General features: G+C 62.5%; 1 pseudogene across 1 annotated transcript; it reads right to left on the minus strand.

Moving 5' to 3' along the window:
* Positions 1–168: 168 nt before the first annotated feature.
* LOC148055115 (tropomyosin beta chain-like) lies at positions 169–11,310 on the minus strand (annotated as a pseudogene). The gene is made up of 9 exons (XR_015705796.1): positions 11,129–11,310; positions 10,302–10,427; positions 3,857–3,990; positions 2,654–2,773; positions 2,446–2,516; positions 2,118–2,193; positions 1,392–1,454; positions 586–677; positions 169–251 (listed from the first exon to the last, which is right to left on the minus strand). The product of XR_015705796.1 is annotated as a tropomyosin beta chain-like (transcript).
* Between the last annotated feature and the right edge of the window lie 988 nt (positions 11,311–12,298).

Here is a 12,298-nt window from a genome sequence, read left to right on the forward strand (position 1 = left end):
CACCCCAGGCCGGCTCCTGTCTCAAAGGAGCCAATGGAAGGACAGAGGGGACAGAGCAGGCAGGGAGAGGGAGTGAGGTGGGATGGCCAGGCAGGGCAAGCAGCTGAGCTGGGGAAGGGGTGTGAGGCAGGCAGGGGGGTGCGGGTGCTGGTGCCTCTGGTGGGGGGCTCAGAGAGAGGTGATGTCATTAAGCGCATTGTCCAGCTCCTCACTGATGGCTTTGTACTTCATCTTCTGCGCATACACTTCATCTGCAGGTGGGGGAAGCGGGCGGGGGGGCAGGCAGTGGAGCAAGGTTGGGGGGCAGGCAGCGGAAAGAGAAGGAGAGTGGCTGGTGAGCAGGGGGCCAAGGGCAGCAGGGGAGCGTGTGGGCACAGGTGGTGTGAATGCAGCCCTATTACCCACCTGAGGGCAGAGCTGCACAGACCCCAGCAGCTATGCACACTCCCCACACTGGATGCCACAGCATTCAGCCTCCTCCCTCCCAGGACCCCTTCCCACCCTCACCCTGGCCAAGCCCTGTCTGGCCCCCACTGGGGAGCACATCCTGGCCAGTGCTCCCCGGGGAAAGAGGGACACCAGGGCCAGTGAGGACCGATTTTTACCTTCTAGGATCATCGATGGTTTTCTCCAGCTTTCGCCACAGACCGCTCCGCAAACTCTGCCCGGGTCTCAGCCTCCGCAGGGAGTGCAGGGGGAGAGAGGGTAGAGCTGCGTGGGCACAATGGGGATGGCGCAGGCTGCACTGCACCCCCATCTCCCGTATCCCCCCCACAAGCCCTCCCCTGGGAAAGGCAAGGGAGTCAAGGGCCTTCCATGGACCCCCATGCCCTAAACCAGCAGCAGGGGTGAGAGCTTGCCCTCAAAGGAGGCAGCTGGGCAAAGTGCCTCCATGTTGGGCTTCCCCATTTATCCCAACCTGTCCTGACCATCAAAAGCAGAGGCATCATGGGGGATTCCAAGCACGCTTCACAGGTTGCGTGTGCAAACCAACACTAAACAGATCACCCCAAATCAGATATGGCTTGAAGTTGGTGTGTGCAGGGCATGAGCTCCTGCCAGCGCATGTCCTGGGAGCAGGACACCACGTGGGGCAGAGGCGAGTGGAGCAGAGTGCAGCATGGGGCTGCAGGATGCTCCCCAGCGGGGCTGTGCTCCCTAGGGATGCAAACACCAGCCCTCCAGATGGGACAGGGACCCTCTCCAGGGTAGTGGGACCCCACGGGAGCATCCCAGACCCAGCCACCTGCCATGCTGCAGTGCTGCAATTTGGGGAAGGGTGAGAGGACATGGGCATAACAGGGTCCAAACCCACATGGGATGGCAAACTCATGCCTGCACCGATGCAGTGCCAGCCCCTCTCTTGGGGGTCCCGGCCCCACACCCCTTACCTCCTTCAGTTTTTCCCCTAGAAGCTTGATTTCCTCCTCGTACTTGTCCTCCTTGGTAGAATACTGCAGAGACAGAGACGGGCACCCGTGAGCCCCACAGGATACCTCTGGCCATCCTTTGCCCTGGTGGGTGACCCCAGCACCCCAAGACCCCCGTGCACTCTGCCCAGCCCCAGCAGCCCCACCAGGTCCTACCTTGTCAGCCTGGGCCTCCAGGGACTTCAAGTTGTTGGTGACAATTTTCAGCTCTTCCTCTAGGTCACCACATTTACTACATCCCAAGCAGAGGCCGCCAGGTGGGGGAGCAGGGCCGGGGGGCAGGTGAGAGGGGGGAACAGAAAGAGCGGACACAGGGAAGGAGGAAAGAAAGAGAGAGAACAAGTTGAGAGAGGAGAAAACTCAGGCAGCACAGGCAGAGAAGGGAGCAGAGCCGCTGTGAGCGGAAGCTGCCAGGACGCATCTGTTCATCTGTTCCCTCGTGCCTCCTCACACGGACGCCCCGTGCATCGCTGCCGGCTGGGCTCCCACCAGCCCTGCCAAGAAGGAGAGCAGGCACAGAGGGATGGAGAAGCATGCCCAGCCTGTGCCCGCTGGAGAGGGAGGCAAGGGCAGGTTGGTGGCAGAGGCAGTGGTGCAGAGACGAGAGGTAGCTTGCACGGTTCAAGAGACAGCGACAGAGAGAGGGGGATGCTGCACGTCGCCTCCCCTGCGCCCCTGCCCCAGTACCTCTTCCTCTGAGGCAATGAGGGATTTGAGAGTCTGGTCCATGGTCCGCAGCTCTTCTTCCAATTGTCTCACTCGGCTGGGGTGGAAGAGGGGCACCCCGGGGGGGGGACGACAGCAGAGAACAGGGTCAAGGATGTGCTGCCGGCAGGCTGGCATCCCCCTGCCCCCGGCCTGCGAGCCCAGGGACCACCCCAACAGCAGACCCTGCTGCTCCTGGGGAGGTACATCCCCATCCCCACGCGGACACACAGCCGCCCCCAGCTGCCAAGGACTCAGGGCAAGGGCTGCGTGGGACCCCTGCATGCTGCCCGCTGGGAGCCCCACTCACCTCTCTGCCACCTCTGCCCTCTCCTCCGAGCGCTCCAGCTCTCCCTCAAGGACAACCAGCTTGCGGGCAACCTGTCGACGGCAGCAAGGGGCATGCATCAGCCCCGCGCTTGCCCTGGCTCGGGGCACAGGGCTGTGGGGAGGCAGCCCCAGGTGCCGCTGGAGGGGTCAGCATTGGGGGAAGGGGGCACATGGGTGCAAGCATGCACCTCCTCGTATTTGCGGTCAGCCTCCTCTGCTATGTGCTTCGCCTCCTTCAGCTGCATTTCCTGGAGCTCCATCTTCTCCTCTCGTCCTTCATGGCCCTGTTTTCGATAACCTTCATGCCTCTGAGGAAAGTCCAAGCCAGGAGATGTTACTGCTGTGGGTCAAGGTGGCACCTGCACCTCCCACCCACCCACTGTGCCCTGACCCTGCCATCCTCCAGCTCCGGAGACTTGGCACACCAGCACTTGCAGGCCACCTCACCCAGTAGGGTCACACCAGTGGTACCCCAAGGATGCTCCTGCACGCAATTAAAGCAGCAGAGCTGACCCCAAGGCCACCCCAGGGCAGTGTCCCAGAGTGAGATGTGGCCACGGTGCCTCTCAACCAGGCAGGTCCTGAACCCATTGTCCAGGGGGTAAAAATGTGTGCAGCCTAGGACGAACTGGCTGCAACCTCCACAAAAGCAGCCTGACAGGCCAGCGACCTTTAGGAAATGCTAGAAAACATCCTGTGGCAAAGCCTTTTCCCATTCAGGAGTGATGCTCATAAGCAGGAGGTCACCAAATGCCCACAAACCCCCATGGCAGGGACTCCTGCAGACTCCTCTCTTGCTCAGATGCTGTTGCTCAAACTGATCTTTGCCAATGGAGGGAAGAGCTCACATAACTGTCAGGAATGCCGTGACGTGTCTGGGCATTCCCATACAATCTGAGTGCCCTCGCCTGCACGGCTCCTGCCTGGTAAACCTGCTTGCCACAAGAATGGGGAAACATACTCTGCAGGACTTTTTTTTTTTTTTTTTTGAACAAAGCTGGTTCGTTCTCAAAGGTCAGCCGCGGTTCCCAGGCACAGAAGTCCCTTCCTGGGCCGTTGCTCAGCTCTCAAGCGGAGGAGGCTGCTCTGGGGCAGAAAACAGGCTCCGAGCACCCTCTGGCTTCAGTTACAGACTGATATTTGTATAAGCACCAGATCAAATTTTTCAGGATTTTATGGGTGCCCTGGAAATTTCAAAGTGTGACAAGAATGCCCATATCTGGGGGACTTTGTGTCGCGGCTTTGCTCTTTCCCTTCAGGGTCTGCAGGAAAACCAACGCAAACCCCATAAAATCACTTCAGAGGGATCCCCAAACCCCACTGTGAAACCAAGGGGCTGCCTGCAATCAAGGGTGACCCGACGCCACCCTTGCTGTTCCTCCCCGTCACACCTCTCGCTCTCATCAGCTGCCTTCTCAGCCTCCTCCAGCTTCTGCAGGGCGGTGGCCAGGCGCTCCTGGGCTCGGTCCAGCTCCTCCTCTACTAGCTGGATACGGCGGTTCAGAGAAGCCACTTCAGCCTCGGCCTGGGGGAGCAGAAACCCCTCAGTCACCCCATGTGACATATATACATTTTATATATATATATATATATAAAGCCTTTTTGGCAGTTACTTTTGCATTCACTATCCAGAACACTCCGTTGGCACTGTGCAACAACCCCGGCTGGGGCACACATCCCATCACCTTTCTATAGGGACAATGGGGCTCTCTCCATCCCTAGCACTCTGTTTGATGCTGTCTCCTCCCAGCCACACAACCCAAGCCCAGCACATGCAGCCCCTCCACCGCATCCTCACACTTCTGGCTCCCGCCTCGGAGAGGGACGAGGCACGCTTGCCAAGGTGGGGTGGCCAGAGTGGCTGTGCTGTCACAGGGATGGTATTTGGGGTTTGCAGAGCAGTGAGTAAAGGGGGAGGAATGCCCTGTGCGGCTTCGCTCCCAAAAAGGAGATTGGAGCCGCTTGTGGATTTCCTGTTTACAGAGGCAGCAGAGCAAGCCAGAAGCCTCTTCTGCAGGGACCCCCCCCAGCCCTGTGAAACAGGGCAGCAGGAAGATGAGCGCGCCCCTCCCCCCCAACTCCTTTCCGCAGCTGATGTACAACGCTGCGCTGGGGCAATGGAGTGAGTCACCCTCAGCAAGCTGGAGCCTGGCCAAGTCGCAGCCACTGAGGCCCACGGGACCAGGGCTCCCTGCTTTCCCAGGCTCCCCGCATACAGGGCCAGGAGCCAGGGCCAGCCAGGAGCAGTGGCCCTGGCCCCCACCAGCCCCTTGATGCCTGGCCCCGCGCTCTTTCCATTTGGTAAAGGCCTCCTGCCTGCTCCATCGCCACCGCTGGGAAATGCTGCCTCAGCAGCTCCTGGCCCTGCTCCCCACTGGGGGGGGCTGCAGGGAATTAAAACCCCAGATGCAAAGAGATGAGCAGCAATGAGACCTCGCCACAGGGAGCAGTCCCATGCACCAAGACGCAGGGAGGCATGCACCAACCTGGGAGATAATGTCTCCTGCTTATTCACAGGCTGGAGCAGGCCTGGCTGGCTGCAGCACCCAGCCCCAGCCGGCCTCCAGGAATGCCCCGGGGGACATTGGTCAAGCAGGGGGCTGTGGGAGCAGCGAGGGGCTGTCACCCTGCGCGGCCCCGCTGAGCACCCATGGTCCTTGTGGCCAGCCGGCAGGGTAGGGACGGGGTGCAGCTGGCACCACTCCAAGTGGGGCAGCCCAGCAGTGTGCTGGGTAGGCAGCTAGCCCCATGGCTGGCACAACAGCCACCTCCACTCTGTGAACACCCTCTTTCTGGGCTTACCAAGAGCTCATCCCCAGACAGAACGCCCAATGAGGAGCTGGGTGTGGCCTCTGCCAGGGCGATGCTCTGCTTGCGGTGTCTGCCTCACCCCAGCTTTTTTCCCAGAGAATCATCCCCAAAGTGAGTCAGAGCTGCCCAGATGGACACTCGGGAACATGAGCTCTCCAGCAGCGCCCAGTGACCGGGGAACTGGATCTGCAGCTGCAGGAAGGGGCCATTTCCTCTGCACACAGCCTGAATGACAACAGCCCAGGTACCACACCCAGCTCTGCCACCCCAATATGGTGAGGAAGTTAAAGGAATGGGCATAGGAAAAAGAGAGAAAGAAAACTCACAAGCTCCAACAACAATAAAAAAACAAACCAGGAACAAGCTGCAGCCTGGAAATGCTGTCCCACTGCCACAGAGTGGAAATTTTGGCCCATGGCAGTGCAAAGGGATGGCTTGTCCCTGCAAAGGGACATGCTGGAGAGCCAAAGGCTCTGCAACTGCTGTGGCCCAGACCGCAGAGCCTGCTGGAAGCCAGAGAAGAGCCTGGGTGTGGGATTTTTAGCCATGCACATAGCCGGCCTCCGAGGGATCCTTTCCCAGGATCTGCCTAACCCCAAGCAGAGCCAAGGCAGAGCTGGCCGCTGACTGCTCCCCCATGCCCCGACAGGCAGGGAAGCCCTGGGGAGCCCTACCGCAGGGAGCATGCCTGGCAAGACCCATGAAGGAGGCAGCTGGAGGAGGCTGCTTGGAGGCAGGGACGCTGCCGCGGCACCTGGATAGCAGCGCCCTCCAGCTCCCCCGGGACCTCCCGGTGCTCCGCCCCGGGGGCAGCCAGCCCAGCTACCGGGGCGGGGGGAGCGGCCGGAGCCAGCCCGCGAGGAAGGATGCCGGCGGCGGGGCTGGAGCCGGTGGGGCATCCCGGGGAGCTGCCGGGGCGCTCCCCGCCCTGCTGTGCCCGCCCCGGCGGCCCCCCGCCCCGCGCCTTACCCGCTCCCGGGCCTGCCGCTCGGCATCGGCCTCCCGCTGCAGGTGCTCGGCGCGCTCCTCTGCCTCGTCGGCCACCTGCTGCAGGCTCTGGATCTTCTTCTTGACGGCATCAATGGAACTAGTGCCGGCCATAGCACGAAGCGGCCGACGGGGAGCACGGGGAGGCCGCGCCGCCGAGCCTTTTGTGGGATCCGCCCGACTCGGGCAGGAAGCGATCAGGCAGCAGCCGCTCCCGCCGCCCGCCCTGCTTCCATCCCTTCCTGCTCCTCCTCCTGCTGCCACGGACCGACCTGGGCCGCCGCTCCCCTGGGCAGCACACACAGTCCCCCCCACCCCAAATAGGACATAGTGTGTCCTCCTGGGCAGGACACATGGTCCTCCCCAGGCAGGGGTCACTGTCCCTACCCCCACAAGGCAAGATGCACAGTGGCTTCTAGACAGGGCACATCGTCCCCCACCCCAGGCAGGGTGCATGGTGCCCCCCAGGCAGGGTGCATTGTGCCCCCTAAGCAGGGTGTATGGTGCCCCCCTCCCGGCAGATGGACAGTGCCCATGGGCAGGGCATATGGCGCCCCCTAGGATACAGGACACAGCCCCCTCAAGGCAGGGCACATCATAGTCCCCTCCCTGGGCAGGGTGCATGATGCCCCCCAGGATACAGGACATAGTCCCCCCCCAAGCAGGGCACATGGTGTCCCCCCGACAGAGGTGCACAGTCCTTCCAAGCTCCCCCAGAGTGATGGAGAGGAGCCCAGGGAATCTGGGTGTGCCAGAGACTGGCCCCTGCGAGCCCCCATGGACATGGGAACAATGTACCCATGGGTGCTCCCCAAGCTGCCCCCCCACACCCCCTGCTGCAGAGCCAGGGGCCATGGGGCAGAGCCCACTCCCGGGCATCCCCCCAGGGGGACCAGGGGCTGGAGCTGCAGGGCACAGCCAGGTCCCCAGCAGCCATCCCATTCAGCCCCTTGGCATCCGCTCCCCCAAGCAGAGACCTGGCCGGCAGACCCATAGAGACCCATGGGGTCCATGGAGCCCCCTGCACCCCCCAGCTGCCCTGGGGGCCCTGCCCCATAGGGGAGGCCAGTCCCCAGCTCCCGGCTCTGCATCCTGGCCAGGGCACATGCCCTGATCCATCAGGAGGGGCTGGCACTGGTGGCACTCAATCCTCCCTTAAGGAGCTCTGACAGCTCCCAGGCAGCCCTGACTGCACTTCACACCTGCCTCCAGGAATGCCAATATCCGGGCTGACCCCCGCTGGCTGCCCTCGGCTCTGGCATCAGGGGGCCTGGGGGGGACACGGCCACACCACCGGCAGAGCCAGGCAGCCCCGCGTCCCCCTGCCAAGTGGTGGCGGGAAGAGGCAGCACCATGGGTCCCCTGGGAGCACATGGCCTCGGGCTTGGCCCCGGTCCTAGACGGTCCTGCACCACTCCCAGCCCGACACCTGGGTGCCGAGAGCGCTCCCAGGCCGGCGCACGGGGCCCGGAGCAGAAAGCAGGGTCCCCACCAGCAAAGGGGTAGGGTCGAGCTGGCTGCGGGCAGGCAGGGGGTAGGTTGGAGGACAGCTGCCCGGCCGGGCTGGGTGCCTTCTGCTCTGGCCCCACCCAGGGATGCAGTCACTTCCCAGCAGAGCCCCGTTCCCTCCCACCGGTTCAGGGAATCGCCAAATAAGAGCAAAGTCTCAGCCGGGGAGAGCAACCGGGGCGGGAACTTGTGTGAAGCCTTTGGGATCATGGCCTGGGAACTGCGGAGTTTCCCTGAGCCCCTGCTGCACCCCGTGGGGTGGCCGGGGACAGGCCACCATCTGGGGATGCGGGGGGCTGGAGGGGGCTGCTCTGGCTAAACCTGCTGTCCCAGCTGCACCGTGTCCAGCAGCCCCTGCCAGCATCCTGCTGTGGGCCCCACGGGCTGTCCCTCCTGGGGACAAGGAGGTGGTGGGGCCACAGTGGCCTCACAGAGCTGCTGGAAAGGGGCTGCCAGCGCCGAGGAGCTCTCCAGTCTGTGCCACCATCTGTCCCCCCCTCCAAGTGCCTGAGGAGGTTGCATTTGCATCCCTTAGTGCAATCCCTGTGGGCTTCATGTGCTGCCACCCCATGCCAGAGGCAGGGCAGTGCTGGACCAGGGGGAGATTTATTCTTTTAAGGCATTTGTTGACATTTTTGCCGAGACCAGGAGCCTGCCTGGATCACTGTGATGGGCCCTGACATGGCCAAGGGATGGGGACGCTCTGTGCTCACAGGCACACACTGTCCTGGCAGCCAAGGCGGGCACGAGGGTCCCCAGGGAGGTGGGTGGGTGGGCTCTGGGGGTCTACCCTGCACTTCCTCCATCAGAGCCAGGAGCAGTGCTGCGCCTTGTCCTGGGAAGGAGGTAACACCAGCCCTGGCACTTAGTGCTGTCGGCACATTCAGGTCCCTGGCATGGGAACCTGACAACTCCCAGTGCCCTGCACATGGCACAGCCTGTCCAGGCTTCAGCATGGCCCCGGGGAGGCTGTGCTGGTGATGGGCTCCCAGCCCTGCCCACAACACCCACCTGCAGCCAGTCTGCCCTCTCTGACACTGCAGGAGTGCTCCTTCTCTATGCCTCCCCATCCAGGGGAGGGGTTGGTGGCTCCCATCCCCCGCATCTGCTGGGACAGGACTCTCCTTGCCAAAGCCCACAGATTTGCCGAGTGCTGTGGACCAAGAGCGCAGCAACGCACCCTCCCTGCCCAGGACGGTATGGCACGGCCCGCTGCCAGCAGCAAACTGCTCTGCACCTCGCAGCTGATGTCTGCCCTGTGCCACCATTTGCCCCTTCCTCTGAGCCCCTCACCAGGGACATCCTGTCCACGCTCAGCCAGATCCCGCACTGAGCTTGCCCTGTCCCGCACCAGCATGGATCCAGTCAGACCAGTACAGACTCCTGCTACACATGGCAGCTGCCCTGCCCAGCTTGATGTGTCTGCCCCACGCCAGGATAAATGTGCCCTTCCAGAGAATTTTTAATGTTTTAACTGCTTGGTTTAGTATCTAACTAAACTGGGGCAGGTCTGTATGGTCAACAAACAACAATGGGAAGCCCCCCAGCCACTCCCCAGGGGCTCTGGGCTGCCCTGGGGACTTGTGCTGCTGCTGCTCCTCCTTGTCTGCTTACCCCTATCCTTAGCGACTGCCTCAGAGATTTGACGCATCTCCCCCATTTAGCTCCATAAACCAGCTGGAATTTAATTTTTTGTTCTAAAACGACTGGCCATACCCTGCTGGCCGCAGTCCGGCCAGCTCCCCTTTAGCTTCTCCTCCAGTTTCCAGGGTTGGTTTTCATCAAAGAAGGGCTGGCTATCAAAAGGAGGATTTATTTATAGGGTGTCAAATACCCTGTGTGGCACTGCAGGTCATTATACCCCATTCCTGAGCAGCTCTGTGGCAGCACACAGCTGTTCCACCCTTCATCCTGGCCAGGCACAAGCCAATTTCAACACCTTCCTAACATCTCCCCAGCGGGATCCATTTCCCAGGAGAAACATCAGTCACAGCACTAAATAAAACTCTTCCTGGCCTTGCCCTTCCCAGGGTACAGGGTGGCACATTGGACCCCAAAATAATTGAGCCCCCCCACGCACCCCAAGCATCCTTCCTCGCAGCCAGCTCTCGGCAGCTGGCCACGGGCAAGAGCTTTTTCCATTTCTCTGTTCTTTTTTGCTTTCCTGCCAGTTTAGCAAGTGCCACAGACTTTTTTCTACAAGCATCGCAGAGGCACATGCCCAGGGACTGGTGACACAGCTCAGGACACTCGTCCCTGTTAGCTTTGGGGAGCCGGGCAGGCTGCTGCCCACGAAGCTCCAGAGCTGACTGAGTGGTGCCCGCTGCAGCCTGCCTGGCCCCCACACCCCGAGCAGGATCCGGCTGGTCCCTGCCCTGCATCTCAGCCAGGTTCAATGTCAGCGTCGCAAGAATGGGATCCTGACAGTCTTCCCCATGGACACTTTCCATATAAGGCCCCCCCTCTTCCTTCACTCCCCCCGAGGTCTGGCACCCACGCAGGGGAGGAGTTGCTGGCATGCCTACATACGTCTGTAGCTTTCTTCTCTGCCTGCTCCAGCTTCTCCTGGGCCTCCTTGACGGACTCAGAGTACTTCTCCACCTCATCCTCTGTGCCCTTCAGCTTCTTCTGCAGGCCCTGCTGTTCTTCCTCCAGCTGGAGAAGGGATGGAGGGTAGGGGTCAGAGGGGATGGTGGTGCCCGCAAGGCTGGGGAGGGGATGGCCATCCTCCTCCTGGGGTGGCCGAGGCTGGGGGCACAGCAGGAGCATGCAGACACACTCTGTCAACTTTGGGGCCACACGTCCTCGGGGAGCCCTTGGTTCCCAGGGCCAGAGCAGCCCCCAGCATCCCTGAGCCCAGCAGGGATAAGGGGATGGTGGGCTCCCTCCCTGTGCAAGGGACTGGAAAGGTCCTGACCAGGGGACACAGCTCTGGGGGGCACCGAGAAGGTTCCCGTCTCCGTGGCTGGGGTGGGAGTACACTGTCCCCAAGGGTCTCCCTGGCAGAGGGATAGGGAGGTGGCACTATGGTGTCCCACCGAGACATGGCATGTTTGGGGGGGAACTGACATGAGTGGTCAGGGGCAACAGTCTGGAGTGCTGGTCCCTGGGGATGGGCACCCAGCAGGGTGAGGTCCCCAGGTACAGGCACCCAGTGGGGTGAGATCCCAAGGGCTGGGCACCCCTAGAGCTGGGATCTGCAGGCTGGACACCCAGTGGGGCAAGGTTCCCAGGGCAGAACACCCCTAGGACAGGGGTCCCCAGGCTGGACACCCAGCAAGACGGGGTCCCCAGGGCTGGACACACTTAAGGCTGGGGTCCCCGGGCAATGCCAGAGAGGTTCGTGGGACACTCACCTGCTTGCAGCGGTCCTCCGCCTGCTTCTTGTCAGCCTCCGCCTGCTCGGCGCGGTCGATGGCGTTCTCCTTGTCCAGTTTCAGCATCTGCATCTTCTTCTTGATGGCCTCCATGGTGGCGGCGGGGCGGCGGCGGGGCGCAGGGCGGCGGTGAGGCGCGGAGCACCGGGGGCGGCGGGAGCACCGGCACTGCGCCCCCCGCCCCGCCGCGCCGCCTAAGAGCCGGGGAGGGGCCGCGCCGGGCGGGGGCCGCCCCGGCACCTCCCCCGCCGCCCGCCAGCACCTTTTAGGGACAGGCTCGCAACCAGCCCCGCCGCGCCGATCGGGACGGGAGGGCGGCACCCCCGGCGGGCACCATCGCAGCCCCGGCGCCGGGCACCCACGGGGGCACCGGGCGAGGGACACCCCGGTGGCACTGTGAGAGGGACACCCGGGGGCACTGCACTAGGGGTACCCCGAGGACACTGTGCTAGGGACATCCCGGTGGAACCGGGTGAGGGACACCCCAGGGTATTGCACTAGGGACACCCTGGGGCACTGTACTAGGGACACCCTGGGGGGGCACTGTGCTAGGGACACCCCGGAGCACTTCAGTAGGGGTATTTCTGGTGGCACTTCCCCAGGGACACCCCAGTGGCACTGGGCTAGGGGGACACCCTGTTGCTTTTCATCACTGTGGGGGACATCCCGCAGCTGGCCCTGCACTTGGGACACACATGGGCTGGCAGTGTGCTGTTACCATGCCCCAGGGACACCACCAGCCATCCACCCCCAGGGCCTGAGACCTACTTCTGCTCTGGCCAGAGCTGTCTCTGTGCTAGAGGACACCACATGGCTGGCACTGTCCTAGGCACACCCTGTCACTGCACCCTGGGGCCTGAGGGACCCTGCTTCCTGGCACTGGCTTAGGGGCACCTCAGGGGCTGGCACAGCAATTGAGGGCATCCACAGGCTGGCACTGCAGTCTTGGAGACACTCACAGGCTGATTGCACTCAGGGATGCCCACGGGCTGTGATTGCAGTTGGGGACACCCATAAGCTGTGATTGCACTGGGGACACTGTGGGCTGGCACTGCCCACATGGGGAAAATCCTCCGAGAGAGAAGCAAGCTGAGCCCCCAGCCTCCCTGTCCAGCTCCTGCGTCATGGTGGGGCAGGAGGGCCTTGGCT

Source organism: Nipponia nippon, unplaced genomic scaffold (genome assembly GCF_047370975.1).
Source record: "Nipponia nippon isolate SJK-2023a ecotype South Korea unplaced genomic scaffold, ASM4737097v1 scaffold_26, whole genome shotgun sequence".
Classification (NCBI taxonomy): domain Eukaryota; kingdom Metazoa; phylum Chordata; class Aves; order Pelecaniformes; family Threskiornithidae; genus Nipponia; species Nipponia nippon.